Source organism: Pan troglodytes, chromosome 8 (genome assembly GCF_028858775.2).
Source record: "Pan troglodytes isolate AG18354 chromosome 8, NHGRI_mPanTro3-v2.0_pri, whole genome shotgun sequence".
In the NCBI taxonomy this organism is placed as follows: Eukaryota; Metazoa; Chordata; class Mammalia; order Primates; family Hominidae; genus Pan; species Pan troglodytes.
In genome coordinates, this window is record NC_072406.2 from 62,994,533 (window position 1) to 63,011,065 (window position 16,533).

At 41.2% G+C, this 16,533-nt stretch overlaps 1 protein-coding gene across 23 annotated transcripts in view; it reads right to left on the minus strand.

Moving 5' to 3' along the window:
• The window catches only part of SGMS1 (sphingomyelin synthase 1), a 350,796-nt gene that overhangs the window by 285,527 nt on the left and 48,736 nt on the right, over window positions 1–16,533 (minus strand). The window contains exon 1 of one of the 23 annotated variants that reach the window (XM_063817578.1): window positions 8,548–8,567. The exons of the other annotated variants lie outside the window; for them this stretch is intronic. The gene's annotated coding sequence lies outside the window, so the exon portion shown is untranslated. Of the gene's footprint in view, window positions 1–8,547; window positions 8,568–16,533 lie in introns of those variants that run through there. 23 annotated transcript variants of the gene reach the window in all.

Sequence of the window (16,533 nt, forward strand, 5' to 3'; positions counted from 1 at the left end):
TTTCAGTAGAGACAGGGTTTTGCCATGTTGGCTAAGCTGGTCTTGAATTCCTGACCTCAGGTGATCTGCCCACCTCGGCCTCCCAAAGTGCTGGGCTTACAGGCGTGAGCCACCACGCCCAGCCCAATTTCTTTTTTACTAATATGATAGTTTCCACATTCTGGCCTACTGTAAGCACAATAACCTTGCTAACTAGATCAACCCTTTATGATATCATTTTTTACATAAACATTGGAGCTGGAATGGACTCAAAGTAAAACATTTGGCACATTTAACCTTTCTGTTACTGACTAGAAAAGTGGCCAGGGAGGGAGAGAAACCACCTCAGGTCAGTATGAGGTGTTTGAAGAACACAGAAGCAGCTATTGCTAACATTTACTCAGAATACATCATGAGCCAGATCTCCTGCTCAGCATGTTTCCTGCATTCTCTCTTAAAACCCCTCACTCAACAACCCTGAGAGAACATATCATAATACAGATCCCTATTTAACAGAAAAGGAAATTGATTCATATACTGACTTGCCTAAAGTCAGTGACTGCTAGTCCCACAGGACTAGCAGATGGGTACAACTGGCTCATTGCACATGGTAGGCACTCAGTATGTTTTGAACATGGGGTCTTTATTTTCTCCACTACAAAAATAAAAAGCACTACTAATTCCACAAAGATTTTAAGGATAAAATGACATTAGGTACACAAAGTCCCTGGCTCAGTGCTTTGACCGTGGCATATGCTGCTGTAGGTGAGCAACAATGCTCATATAAAAAGGCATAATAACCACCTGGAACAGGGTTATGATAATGACAATGAGCATAACACATATCGTAATGGGCACAAGATGTATGAATGTCAAACAAACACATGAAAAGATGTTCAATATCATTAATCATTAGGGAAATGCAAATCAAAATCATCATGAAATACCATTACACACCTATTAGAATAGCTGAACTGCATAAACTGAAAATATTAAATGCCAGCAAAAATACAGGTCAACTAGGACTTTCATATTCTGCTGCTGGGAATGCAATGGGTGAATACGTATGCAAACCATGGCACATCCATACAACAGAATACTAGTTAGTAATAAAAAGGAACAAACCTTTGATACACACAATGTGGATGGATGTCAAATGCATTATGCTAAGTGAAAGCTAGTCTCAAAAAGTCTGTATAATCCCACTTACATAATAGTCTTACAAAGAAAAAATTATAAAGGCAGAGAACAGATCAGTATTGCCAGGAGTTCGGGAGGAAAGAGGATTTAAACTACAAAAAGGCAGCACCAGAGAATTTGAAGGGTGAGGAAATTGTTCCGTATGCTGTTTGTAGTGGTGGTTGCATGAATTAATGTCTGTGTTAAAATTCACAGAACTGGCCGGGCGTGGTGGCTCACATCTGTAATCCCAGCACTTTGGGAGGCCGAGGCAGGTGGATCACCTGAGGTTGGGAGTTCGAGACCAGCCTGACCAACCTGGAGAAACCCTGTGTCTATTAAAAATACAAAATTAGCCAGGCTTGGTGGTGAATGCCTGTAATCCCAGCTACTCAGGAGGCTGAGGCAGGAGAATTGCTTGAACCCAGGAAGTGGAGGTTGCAGTGAGCCGAGATAGCACCACTGCACTCCAGCCTGGGCAACAAGAGTGAAACTCCATCTCAAAAAAAAAAAAAAAGAAAAAAAAATTCACAGAAGTTGCTACAGACTGAATGCTTGTGCTCCCCTCCCCCGCCCCGCCCCACAAAATTCATATGTTGAAACCCTAGTCCCCAGTGTGATGGTATTCAGAGAGGACTCCTTTGGGAAGGTCATGAGCAGGGAGCCCTCATGATGGGATTAGTGCCCTTATCAGAAGAGACAGGACAGAGAGAGATGACTTCTCTCTCTGGATGTGAGGATACAGTAAGAAGGCATCCATCTATGAAGCCCAAGAAGGGCCCTCACCAGAACCCAATCATGCTAGCTGGCACCCTCGGACTTCAAGTTTGCAGAACTCTGAGAAATAAATGGCTGTTGTTTAAGCTACCCAAGCTATGGTATTCTTGTTACAGCAGCCCAAACTAACTAGGACAGAACTATACACTTCCAAAAAGTGAATTTTACTGAATTTTAAGTTTTTAAAATTTAAAAATTACTAAAAAGTAGCATTTAAAAATCATAGAAATAACTGATAGGTCTTGGTGAATGGCTGGATATCTGACAGTTGTGGAGAAGGGGTGAAATGTGAGGGTCATATAGCTCTGAAGTTCCTTGCCAAGGGAACAATCATGGGACAGGAGACCATCAGGAGTCAGGGTATCAGAAATAAACAGAGGCTCTAAGAAGTACTGAGGGTCAAGGACCTTGGTTTCCAGACTGATTTCACCAAATGAGTGACTCCATGAAATTATGCAAGCCACATCACCTCCCAGAGCCTTAGTTTACCTACCTCTAAAATGAACAATGAAGCATGTGATCTTGAAGGTCTTTTCCTGCAACAAACATTCTAAAGTCAATTTTTCAAAAGCTATTGAGTCTAGGAAGACAGCAAAACAAATAAGGAGAAATACCCAGCCAGGAAAAAAAAATAGTATACATCTGCACAAATATCACCAGAGAATAAAATAAAGTGAAACCATCAACATGTCTGAATGGTAAAGTGAGGTGATGAAAGTAGCCAATAGCAGAGAAAAGATAAGAGACCCAGAATACCACTCCACTGTATAATGGAAGCCAAGAGAAGAGAGCTTTCACAGGGGCTGGGGACAAGACAGCTGGAATAACTCAAGAATCAAATGCTGAAACAGGCAAAAAGAATGAGGACTGATAAAACAACAAAACTATACAGATTTTCATGTGATCAACAGAGTGACTGCCAAAAAACAGTAACAAAAAAACAGTAACAAAAAACCTCCCATCAAAAACTTGCATGTTGTCTGCATATCTTGGTTGTGTCCTAACTGCTTTTGCCCTTGCATTTTCAGTCTCACTCTGCCTTCTTCATCTTTGCTGCTAAGAATATAGAATTTAATAAAACACGTAGGAACAGTTTCCCTGCAACAGTCCACTTCAGAGGCTGTAATTTTCAAAATTTAGAAATTCCTGGAAATTAAGAATATGACTGTTAAGTGCTGGGAGCCTTTTTTTTTTTACTTGTCCTACTTAAGTTTATTCAAAGACTCCAGAATTCTAGGAGAGAAGAAACCATTGCATTAACAGAATGGGATGTATACTTAAGAAGTACTTAACGTTAACTTAAGAAGCACTAAGAATGCCTGTAATCCCAGGACTGTGGGAAGCCGAGGTGGGCAGATCACGAGGTCAAGAGTTCGAGACCAGCCTGGCCAACATAGTGAAACCCTGTCTCTATTAAAAATACAAAAATTAGCTGGGCATGGTGGCACGTGCCTATAATCCCAGCTACTCAAGAGGCTGAGGCAAGAGAATTGCTTGAACCCAGGAGTCAGAGGTTGCAGTGAGCCAAGATTGCACCACTGCACCCCAGCCTGGGCGACAGACCAAGACTCTGTCTCAGAAAAAATTTTAAAAAGGAAAGAAAGAAAGAAGTACTAAGATTTTATTATTGTCACTTAGTCTGTCAGGCAGGGAAATAGCTTGAAGTCAACAATATTCCCAAACTGACCAACTGAAATGTGACAAATCCTTCATCTCTATCCAGAGTGGGCCTCAGGACACTATTTCACATGCTTCAAGCTATTTCAGCCAAGTGACCCCAAGGCGGCATATAACTCTGAGCACTTAACCAGAACCAGAGGATTGGGGAAATTAACAGTTACAAAGAATGCCCACATGCAAAGTTAACACAGAGTAAACTTTTCAAACACAATTACTTTTGCCAACTTTTCTTTCTGATGATTACATGTAAAAACATCAATTTCATATAACCTGGTTCTGCTGGTTATGAAAGAGGAGGGAAAAGAGAAGGGCACTTGCTTGGGCTTGAAGTCTGGTTATACCACTACCAATTTACTAACTTTGAGCAAATGTATTTACTCCTTTTTATCTCCTATTCTCCATCTACAAAATGGGGACAATCACATTCTCCATCTAGCACTCAGGCTATTAGTGACACGCCCAGATGAGATCATGTCTGTGGAAGCACTCAAGGAGAATGCAAATACAAATAGAAGGTGTTATTACTGCTATTCTATATAGGGGAAGGGGAATGAATATATTTTGAACACCCAATCACATCCCAGCTGCCTCTTTCAAGTCAACCATATGCTTCTCTCCCATCAACAGCTGGGCTGTTGAGCAGATGCCGAATTGATGGAGACAGAAAGGTGCTGAAAGAGAATGCTTCTGTTACCCAGCTTCAGTCCTCCTGGCTGGGTGAAGATAGAAAAGCCATTTCTTATCCATTTCTATTCCACTAACCTTTTTGAGAGTTTTCTATGTGTCAGACACCATGCTGGACACTAAGAACACGTTAATTTTTGACAAAACAGGCTGTGTTCTCAAGCACATCCACTCTGGAAACCGCTATGCAGAAATAGCCAAGAACCGAGTCTAGGAAGATGAGGACAAATCAGAGGAGAGAAGCAGGGGTGAGACAGTAGAGCAGCAAGGAACCACAAGGGACAGGAAGGCAGATGAGAGGGCATGACAATAAAAACCCATGTGTTCAACTAGGACTCTCAGGTCTTAACCCATGGGCCAAGGAACCACAGACACATTTTTAAGCAGGGACTAACATGATCATCCCTGCAGTTTAGAAAGAGGACTGTGACTACAGTTGGGAAGATGAAATGAAAAAGGGCAGCAAATGGGCAGCTGTAGCAGAAATCCAGGCACCAAGTGATAGGGGCTCAAGAATGAGCTAATAAAGAGGTAAAATGAACTTGCTTGGTGACTGGAAGGATGCAGGGGTAAGAGGAATTGTAGATGATTCCTTGGTTCTGTCTTGATGACTAAGAGGATGTTGGACTTTTTCACAAGATACAGGAAGAAGTATGGATTTGGCAGGCAAGACAATTTCACATTTTACTTGTATCACTTGGTAAATGACCTCATGTAAAGGAAGTCACTTTGTACATTTGTGACCAACCAAAAAGTTTTAATTTTCTCTTCATTTAGCTGCCTGTTTCAAATTTCCATAGACAAGAGGACCACTTAAGACAGAATGGAATGGCTAGGCAAGAACTCACTTCCACACTCTTAACCTCTTGTAGCCAAAGTGAGAACATACCTGACATGAGAACTGAAGCTCAGAAAGGTTAAGTGGCTTACCCTAGGCCTTGCAGCCAATAAAAGAGGAATTAAATTTTAATCCAAGATGGTCTGCTTCCACAGCATCAGCTCTTCTTCTAGCATGCTATTCTGCTCCATTAAGTAAGGGCCTAACACTACTCATCAGATGTAGTACAGGTTGGATACCCTCTTTCCAGAATGCTTGGAACCAGAAGTATTTTGGATTTCAGGAATTTTTCTGATTTTGGATTATTTGCATATACCTAATGAGATATTTTGGGAATGGGACCCAAGTCTACCCATTAAATTCATTTATGTCTCCTATCCACCTTCTACACATAGCCTGAAGGTAATTTTATATGCAATATTTTTAATAACATTGTGCATGCAACAAAGTTTTGACTGTGTTTTGACTGCAACTCATCACATGAGGTCAGGTGTGAAATTTTCCACTTGTGGAGTCATATTAGTGCTCAAAAAGTTTTGGATTTTGGAGCATTGCAGATTTGGGATTTTCAGATTTGGGATGCTCAACCAATACCCGTTCTCTGGACACTTTATTCTTCTCCTGATACTCGCCTCTGATAACAGAGTTCAGGTAACTCTGAATCACCTTGTTTTAATCTCTCCAAACACTGTTCCCGCTGCTGAGCTGTCAATCAATGATCCTGTCAGCCTAGAAAGCCCTGCCCCATCTCTGCTTCTTCAAGTTCATTCCAATGACTACTTCCAATAACCAGCCACTCTGTGGCTCTGCAAATGCAGGGAGAATGTTCTGCTTCCCACAGGAGCTACTTCTGAATTCACCTGTCCTACCTTATGTCACAGCATTTAAAGTTCTTTCAGGGTAGTCCTTACTTAACTCAGTCCTTATTTAACTAACACTTGTGTCACTGGCTGAACCAAGCATGATACTTCTCCCTGCTCAATATCTTTTTGTGTGTTATATCAGGGGAAGAAGGGAGAAGAAGGCTACTGGAGAAGATGCACAGTGTTTATTTGGAGACTGCCTACTAAACACTTATCAGGCACTCTCCTAGGCATGAGAGGGCAATGACTGAGACAGCAAGGTCCCCGAACTTACACTGAAAATGTGATGTTTATTTTTCTAAATAAATAAATATGCACACATACATAAAGCAAACACATCAAAAAGTTAACATTTGATAAAACTGGAAGCTGGATATATATGCATTTATTGTATTATTCTCAGTAGGTTCCTGAACATTTAAAATATTTTAACAATAAAAAAATTTGTAATGAGAAGAAAATAAACATAAAGCTTCTACTCTCTGTGGAAAGAACTGCTTTGTCAGACTAACTTATTTCCAAAGTGCCAGGACAGAGAAAATTTTACAGTGATCTATTTTGTTTTTAACATCATGCTCCACAGAAGACAAAACAATCAAGAGAAAAGGTGAAAATGAACGAGTTTAGACAATGGAATTCAATTGAGCAACACAATGAGGTTCTCAGCCAGTCTAGGCTGTCTTCATTTCCAACTCCTTATCCTCTGCAATGTTAAATGATAAAATAAAATACCAGAAAAACATAACCACATTCTAAAACCTTTTGCCTCTGAAGAGGAAGCCCTAATAATAACCACTACCATTTTATTCTACATCTACAGTGTGCTGGGGTCTTACAAACATGATCCCTTAACAAACCTGTAGGATGAGCTTTTACAGATGAGGAAGTTAAGATTCAAACAACTTAAGTAATTTCCTCAACATCCATTGGTTCCATTGCTGGTGAGAGGCTGGAGCCCAGGCTGCGCACCACCAGGGCTGAACCGTGGGTAACAGAGCTAGCTTCCAAATCTCTCTCTGCCGAGAGTCAAACACCTTGGTTTTGTTTTCATTTGACCATGATGCACACCTCTCACTATCTGATACTCCTTCTCTTACTTATCGTAAACTTCTGGGCTCCCACAAAGGAGTGGATCTTACAGAGAAAGCAGTCTCTAGTAGTAAATTCAGTAAATTTAAAAAACACACACACACAAAATCCAAGAAATCACAGTCTTGAGATACAGTATCAAAAACCGTACCTCCAAATGGTAACTCAAGGCAACAAAAAAATTGAGGGGTAAAAAAACTAAATTGCACAACACACTGCAGTCATCAAAGAAACACTGCATGATTGTTTTAAATTGAACAGCCTTAACCTCTGAAGGGACCTTAAAGCTGTAGTCAGCAACAAACCTGTGAAAAGAAAAAGAATTGGTAAAATCACTTTCTAATGTTATGTATCTTTAAACACTTGTGACTGTGAAGAGTGTACAAAATTTATCTTCCACATGTAGACAGAGGGGCAGGACAAGCTAGAGCATACATAAACAGGTTAAGATTTTATTATTTACTAAATTTTCAAAAATGTAGAATAACATTAAACTTGAAATATATGCCATTGTTTATTCTAGTAGGAGTTACATTAACCATTCTGGAAACAAAATATAGATCAGAAAATGAGAAAAGTCAGATTTAATCTAAACGTCAACATTTCTGACCCCTAGAGTTTATTCCTAAAATAGGGGCCTCAGTGCAAAAACGGCACTGTACACTTTCCTTTTCTATCACTTCCTCCTGCACAGTCTAAGCTCTGACGACAGCTCTCAAACGGTAAGGAAACTGCTGAGTCAAAACCACATAATTAGAGCCCTCCACCAGCTGGACCCTCATAAACCTGACACCCCACCCAAAAGAAAGCAAACTGGTCCCCCACATGAGCCTGCACGTAACAGGCTGCTCACCACCAGGGCTGAACCGTCGGTGAAATTTACATGTGCAACCCAAGCAGAGGTTCCAGGGACGGTGTCTAAAGAAGAACTATTAGGAAGATAAGAGAACCAGAACTGTAGAGAGCCACCAAAAATGCACAACATATAACAGACTCCAACAGCAAACAGGCAATTATTTGCCTAGACGTCTGATACAGTGCCAGGTTAGCTCACTACACTTGAAATTTTAACGGCACAAAAGAACCGCAATTATCTTTTTTTCCCAGAGACACATTTCTTTGATTACATCTTGCATGCTGAAATAAAAAATTTATTCAAACAGTTTCACGGTTATTCTTTGGAATGGAGTATTTGACTGATTGCCAAATGTATAAATTATATGACTAAGTATTAAACATGTGTGTTTACTTTGTTCCAGAGGTCACCTATTTAAATCAAGGACTTAAAAAGTCCTTGATTGATCAACTCCACAAAAAAGAAGAAAGATTATTTATCCCTATAAATCCACACATACACCCATCAGTAAAAAGATCAAGACAGACTCCAAAAAAATGACTAAAAAGATCATACAAGAAATATAAATATAACACAATACACAATGCTGTCAGTAAACTCACCGATAAGCCTCCATCTTCAGATAGATCATGTGCCTTTAGAAAATGTGAGCAATGTAAACAAACAGATTTGACTGGCATTGTTTAAAACCACCAGTTAATCACATTTGATTTTTATCAGGCCTATAACGGTACAAAACATTTCACTTCTGTTACTACAAAACTGGAAGCTAATTTCAATTTCCTACATCTCCACAAAAAAGCACCTACAGACATGTCACTGCAAGATGCCCAGGCACCACAAAACCCCTGGACCACTGCATGGAGTCAGGGGGGAGCATACTGCTCTACATTCTCCATTGGGCCTCCCCTACCACCCAGATTTGGGAAAAAATACAAATTAAAATCAAGGGAGCTTGCTGTGCAAACACAGCCTGTAGCTCAGAACCTCAGCCCCACTTCCAAACAGAATGTCATCCATAAACAGAAATTCCAGAGCTGCCACAGTGAGACAGGCTCACAGAGAAGCATACCACTGAAATAAATCATATCTGCATATCCAGTGAGCATTTAACCAGCTCAGAGTGAACTAAGGAACCAAACACTACTGCCAGATTTTCCCTCCTAAGGTACTGACAAGTAAGAGCTATCAGAGCAAAAGATATGAAAACACCAGGCTGTTTTCCAACAACCCTGACAGGCCTTGCTCAAGGTTGCTGCCAAGTTTGCTGGTGAGACTGCTCTGAAGTATTGTGAAACCACACTCTTGACCTCAGGCAGTACTAATACCTTCAACTAAACACTGTTCAAAGTGGTGGGTGTGTTTATAACTGTAAAGGCAGAATTTCCTTGACCACACAGTGATAAGGCACCCTCTAATAAAACTGATCACAAGAAGGCACATATTTTTATTTTCCTTTTTATTTATACAAATGTATGGGGTACATGTGCAATTTTGTTACATGCATAGATTGCATAGTGGTCAGGTCAGGGCTTTTAGGGTATCCATCCCTCAAATAATATACATCATACTCATTAACCAATTTCTCCTCATCCTCCCCACTTCAATCCCCTCACCCTTCTGAGTCTCCATTATCTATTGTTCCACTCTCTACATTCATGACAAGGAACATATTTTAAGAGACACCTTATTTTCTTTTTTTTAAAAAGAGTCTCTTGAAAGATGTTTGTCTTGAACAAATATTTGTACACCTGTGTTCACAGCAGCACTAACCACAACAGCAAAAGATAGAAGTAACCCAAGTGTCCACTGACAGATGAATGGATAAACAAAATGTGGTATACCCATACCATGGAATATTAAAAAGGAAGGAAATTCTGACACATGCTACAATATGCGTGAACTCTGAAAACATTATGCTAAGTAAATCAAGCCAAATACTAAATAGTTCCACTTATATGAGGTACATAGTCAAATTCGCATATACAGAAAGTAGAACAGTGGTTTTCCAGGGGCTAGGGGTAAGAAACAATGGGAATGATTGTTTCATGGGCATAGAGTTTCAGCTTGGGATGAGGAAGTCATTCTGGAGATGGATGGTGGAGATGGCTGCACAACAATTTGAAGGTACTTAATGCCACTGAACTGTATACTTAAAAATTGTTAAAATGGTACATTTTGTGTATGTATATTTTACTATAATCAAAAAAGATGTTTGTACTTGTTTAAAGTATAGATTTGGAATGGTAGAAATATTTTAAAACTATAAAAATACAACATATATTTCTATGCATATTTAAGAATCTACCAAAATTGTCTTCAGCTTCCACACTTGGCGAAAATCTGACCTTCAGTCTCAGTCTGGAAAGCTAAAGAGCAGGATGCATTCTTCAAATGTCACTTCTGGCATCCTTGAACTGATGTATGATCAATGATTGCATCACTGTGTAAGTAAACATCACAACAGCATGACGTCAGTGATATGAACAAGGCATTATATTTGAATATCTGCTGTTAGTATCCAAAGACTCATTTTCAAATGTCGGTGAACATTCCAGATGTATTCTAGAATCTCCGGCATCCATTAGCAAACTATATGACACTCAAGATTTTGTCACGTACTTACCAAAGATGTTCAAAGATGGAATGTCTGGTTATTATATAACAAAGCTCAGCTCTAGCATTGTACTTTTTTTTTTTTTTTTTTTTGAGACAAGGTCTCACTCCATCACCCAGGCTGAAGTGCAGTGCCATAATCACAGCTCACTGCAGTCTCAACTTCTTGGGCTTAGGTGATCCTCCCACCTCAGCCTCCCAAGTAGCTGGGACTACAGATGCACACCACCACACCCAGGTAATTTTTTTTTTTTTTTTGGTAGAGATGGGGTTCTGCTATCTTGTCAAGGCTGGTCTCAAACTCCTTGGCTCAAACGATCCACCCACCTCGGCCTCCCAAAGTGCTAGGATTACATGTATGAGCCACTGTACCTGGCCTAGCATTGTACTTCGTGTATAACAGCATTGACATGGCAAGTCTACTAACAATATTAAAGAGCATGCTTACTAACAGTCAATGGTTGCTTGCAGGGAAAGCAGTCAATTGTTGAAAACTGAGGGTACCTTGAGAGGGCAAACATTTGTCACATATTACCTCTGCAAAGATTCTTCTGTCATTCTTCTCCAGGGAAGATATTGAAATTAGTGTGCAGGCAGTGAAAGCTAAGATGCAGATGGAGATTCCAAAACAGCTCTGTTATCTTGAAAGCCAATTTCATTTCTCTACAGCCACACTTTTAGAGCCAAAGCTTAAGGATGCATTTTTCTCTCAACTGGTTGTGTGAAGCAGCAAGTGAGTACAAAAATATCAGGGAAAAATGTGTAGAAGGACAACAATTTCACTTCTGCTTCTGAGATTATCCAGATATATTCTCCTTCAAACAGTGCACAAAGCTGGGGTTAGGAAATACTAAAATGAAACCACATCATCATTGCCAAGAAAATCTTCAGGTCCAGGAGTCACAGAGAAGACAAGTCAGTTATATGACAAAAGATTAATAAGTTGGAAAGAAACTACCACTCATATTGTATTACATGGACAGAGCCAGCAAAAATAATAATATAAAAACAAACTAAACAAATAAGTAAAGGCCTTGCTCCTCCCTCCTCCAAATCAGATCAAAGTCAACATCCACCCAGTATCACAGACATTAACAGCACTGATCGTATATGCTAAGAAATCAAGTCCCTGTACCACAATGCCAAATTATATTTTAATAACAAAACTGTAATAATGTTTATAAAATGTCAAACTTGTACTTGTATCCCAGAAGTCCATTCTAGGACAGCAAGATTTAGCTTTGGCAATACTATTCCTTTCAGCATTCCACCTTTCAGCATTTGGTCAAAATGTGCATTTGGTGAACATCTAATATTTATAGAAAATAGATCAGAGGGATATACACCAAAATGATAACAGCAGTTATCTATGTGTAATAGGGTTATTACTATTATTTCAACTTATACATTTTCTAAATAAAGGAGGAAGAGCAAGAGGGGAAAGAGAAGGAAAAGGGTAAGAGGAGAAGAGGAGGAAGAGAAATAAGAAAAAGAAAAGTTGTCCTTGAAAGAAAACCCACTCTGGCTAAAAGGCTAGTGCAGAGCAGCCTTGGGCGGTCAGCACAGGCTGTACACCACAAGATTTCAGGGGACACTACTCAGTGCCCACTCCTCAAACACTGTGCTGAAGCCACCCCACCCTTACACCTCAGCCTCCCACAGTGCTGGGAGAGAAAAGAGGGTTTCAAGGAAGATAGTATTATCATCGAAACTTAATCAGTATGATATCTTTATTACTTAAAGCTTTTTAAAAAATCAGTAATTTCAAGTCAAAGATGTAGCCTAATAACAAGTACAGAGAAACACACCTGATATGACTATACAGGTGGCAAAATTGCCTGTGAAGGAGACATTCTTTTTGTAGTCTTCCTATGAATACAATCACCCCTCAGTAACTCAGGAGATTGGTTCCAGGACCTCCAGGGACACCAAATTCCGTGGATGCTCAAGTCCATCATATAAGATGGCATGATATTTGCATATAACCTACACAAATCCTCCTGTATCCTTTAAGTCATCTCTAGATAATGTATAATACATAATACAATGTAAATGCTGGGTAAATAGTTGTTATGCTATAATTTTTTGTTTTTTGTTTTTTTGACACAGGGTCTCACTCTGTCGCCCAGTTTGGAGTACAGTGGTGCAACCTCTGCTCACTGAAGCCTCAACCTCCCAGGCTCAAGCAATCCTCCCACCTCAGTCTCCCTGGTATCTGGGACTACAGGTGTATGCCACCACGTCTAATTTTTGTAGAGACAGATTTTGCCACATTGCCTAGGCTGGTCTCGAACTCCCGGACTCAAGTGATCCACCAGCCTCAGCCTCCCAAAGTGCTGGGATTACAGACATGAGCCACCATGCCTGGGGGTATTTTTTTTTATTGCATTGTTATTTTTTGGCTTTTTCCCCAAATATTTTCAATCTATCTGATTGAATCTGTGGTTGCAGAACCCATGGATTATTTACAGAATTTTTTAATGACAGAGTCAGTATGACCTGACTCTTGCCTTGGTAGACTAAGACCTGTTGAGGACATATCTGTCTAGTTCATCACTGTGTCACCAGTACTCCACAGGGTACCTGGCCCATAGTAGGGCCCAACCAGTACCTTCTCAATAGTTTTTTTTGTTTTTTTTTACAAAGGCATTACATACCTTTTTGCACATAACAATGCTTTCAGAACAACTTTCTTTATGACTGTTCTCAAGAGTTACCTAGTATTCCATTGTGTGGATATACATAATTTGTTTAACCAATCCCCTATATTTTAATATTACATTTCCAACTTTTCACTATGATAAAGAGCTCTGGGATGAATAATGACCTTGATTATTTCTTAAAATAAGCCCCTAAAAGTAGAATTGCTGGGTCAAAGAGTATGTGAGCATCTACGGTCTCACTCTTCAAAGCTACCCTCTAGACCCTTATCTTGAAGGCAGTAGTCATGAACTTTACTATTTAGGTAAGCTACTATGGACTTCTTAAGCAGAGCAATCTCCTAAAACAGGTACCTTTGGCATCAGCAGCCAAAGCTCCAGACCTATTTTCGGGACCCATCAGACACAGAAATCTGAGAAGCAGCAACTGCTCCTAGGGGCCTCTGTGCTCCTCCCAATGGCTCAACCTCCTCTTCTTGCTCAGTGGAAGACAGAAGCACATTGTAGCATCATACGCACCTCCCCGCCTTTGCTTCCACTAAGTCAAATGGTCTTTCAGTGATGCCAGCGGTATCATTTTGTTTCCCGTCCCACCCGTAAGACACAGAAACGTCAAGCCGCACAGAACTACAACAAGGCTGTCAGTGTGTGTCTGCCTCACCCCCTTTTACCTAGTCACTTCCCATTAGTTCCTCTAAAAAGAGAAAGATAGAAATATGAAGGAACTTTCCATAGCATAATTTTCACTTTTTATCCACTTACATAAAAAATAGGCCTTTTAAATACCTTCCTGGTGAATTTAATGAGAGTTTTAGATGCACTGTTCCCCAAAATACACTTAAATACATGGTGGCTTCAGGAAACCCATCCAGGGACCCCCAATAAGAACCTGTGGGCCACAGATAGGGCCTTGAAACGAATGAGCAAAATGAGGCTTGAGAAACTCCTGAGAGCGTTCTCACGATCCTGCCTGTTTCTAAAATCAAAGGGAGAGGGAAAGCCGGCCATGCTGAGGCCCCTATGGAAACCTGGAACACTGCCCAGCCAACTGCTTGGAACTTTGTAGAGCCTTTCAAAGTAACTCAGGTGTCACTACATGGACCACAGCAGTAAAGCAAATGTTAAATTACCAACCTTGTGAACAGGTGGCAGAGACATTCTGAGGCACAGGTGAGGTTTTGCCTCCTGACAACCCAAGATGCTACATATTTGCTTATTTGATTATTGTCGGTCTGACCCTTACCAAGAAAACTCCATACAGGCTGAGACTTTGCTTTGTTCACACCTGTATCCTGGCCTCGTTCAAAGTCAAAGCTGCCAGTCTCCACAATTCTGAAGGCTCAGGCTAGAGATGGAGGCCATCTACAAAGGCTTCCACAAAAAGCAATGGCATACAGGGGACATTCTGTGTACTTGGGTCTGGGGGTGTGTAGAGTGAACTAATAGCCAGGGGAATAATAGGGACAGGCTCTGGGATAAGACCAGGTAGAAACACAGAGGAAGGGACTATGCAGTCCACATGGTGAAAATCTCGACAACACATGGCCATTAAACTGGGTACAGATAGTGCCTGTGCAATAGCCCATCTCACTTATGGTCCATCTAGTCAAATGAATGGTCAACACGCCACCCAGGAGAGGAAAGGGAATCAACACACACTCTCTCTTACAGGAAATCTCAGGGTCACCCTCTGCTGCCACATCCCAAGGCCACCTCAACAACTGCAGAATGCAACCCTGTACTACTGTGGACACACGTCAAGGGTCTTCACACCACGACACTTGTGACCTAGTGGTTATTATCCCCATTTCACATGAGAAAGCCACTGCCCCAAAAGGATTTAAACCCAAGCCCACTGTTCTTCGTCACTCCTCAGCTGGCTTTCAAAATCAGGGCCCCTGGGTCCTTGCCTTCCCAGTTCCTGTTATCTAGAAGACCCTGGGTGTCCTGACATCTTACAAATGGCTCAGAAATTGCGTTACTACCTCACCAGTGTGCCTGGACAGCCAGCAGCATCTTTCCTCACTGCCCTCACCTACTCTGCCTCTGTCTCAGATGACCAGGACAGCCTGACTTGGGCTGAAGGCCGTGGGTCCTCTATACAGACTGTTTCTTTCACAATCCTCTTCTGGTCCCATGGCCTTTTCTCCAGCATCCCAAGCATCTCTGTTCTCCAGTCATCCTCCACCTGCCTGTGCACCCTCATCCCTGCCGCTGCCCCCTGCCTTTCCTCCACCCTTCCCTCTCCCCTCCTGGTTTCCTCAGGAGTAAAACATTCCTCTTCTCTGTTGGCCTCAGACACACTGGCACCCCCCATCCCCTTTTCCAACTCCTGCCTAAACTGTCAGCCTGTGTCTGTTAGGGGGAAAGAAGCTGTGGGCAAAGCCTGCCTTCCCACCCTATCTCCCTCCCAGTCCTGATTTCTCCTGCCTCTGCTGCTTTCACCCAGCCCCCTGCCAGTGGGGTGGGTACCACTTAAGCTAGCCCTCCCCACCACTTCCTTAGGAGATAGTTTTCTTGAGGTTTGTTCTCTACCATCCTGCCCCAGGGCTTTTTTCTTCAATCCCTCCATCTCCATCTGTGACTATTGGGAACTCCCTTCCAAATTTAAGCATCTTCCACCTGCCAAGCTTAGCTGAGGATCCTCCACCCCTTAACCTGACATTTGTTATAACATCCCGTCTTCATGGATTCACATAGAATACCTGCATGAAACTTTTAGAAGACTGAACATCCACATTTTGCTCCCTTAATGGAGACAACCTGCCAGAAGGAATATCCATTACAACCTGGGAAATGCAAACAGCTTATTGCTATTTCTATAAAGTGGTCTGGACATGAAATTAAATAGGACTGGGGAAGGTAGTGCTGAAATCAGCTTCTTTTGTTAATGAATAATAAGCAGCTGGCGAAAAGGAGGAGTGGAGGGGAGAAAAAAGAAAACAAGGAACTGGAACCACTGAAAACACAAATGAAAGGGGAATTTCACACTTAGCCAAAAATTCAGGGAAAATAAAATAAAACTTTGTTTTTAATAGAGTCTTTCTTTTAAAAGTTGATTTATCTTAAAGATAGAAAGTCGTTAATCTTCTCCAGGTTTTACATTCCTAGCAGATAGCTAACATTTAGCCACTTTGTTTGTTGTTGTTGTTGTTGTTGTTGTTGTTGTTCTGAGACAGAGCCTCGCTCTGTCGCCCAGGCTGGAGTGCAGTGGCTTGATCGCGGCTCACTGCAGCCTCTGCTTCGTGGATTCAAGCAATTCTCCTGCCTCAGGCTCCTGAGTAGCTAGGATTACAGGCGTGCGCCTCCATG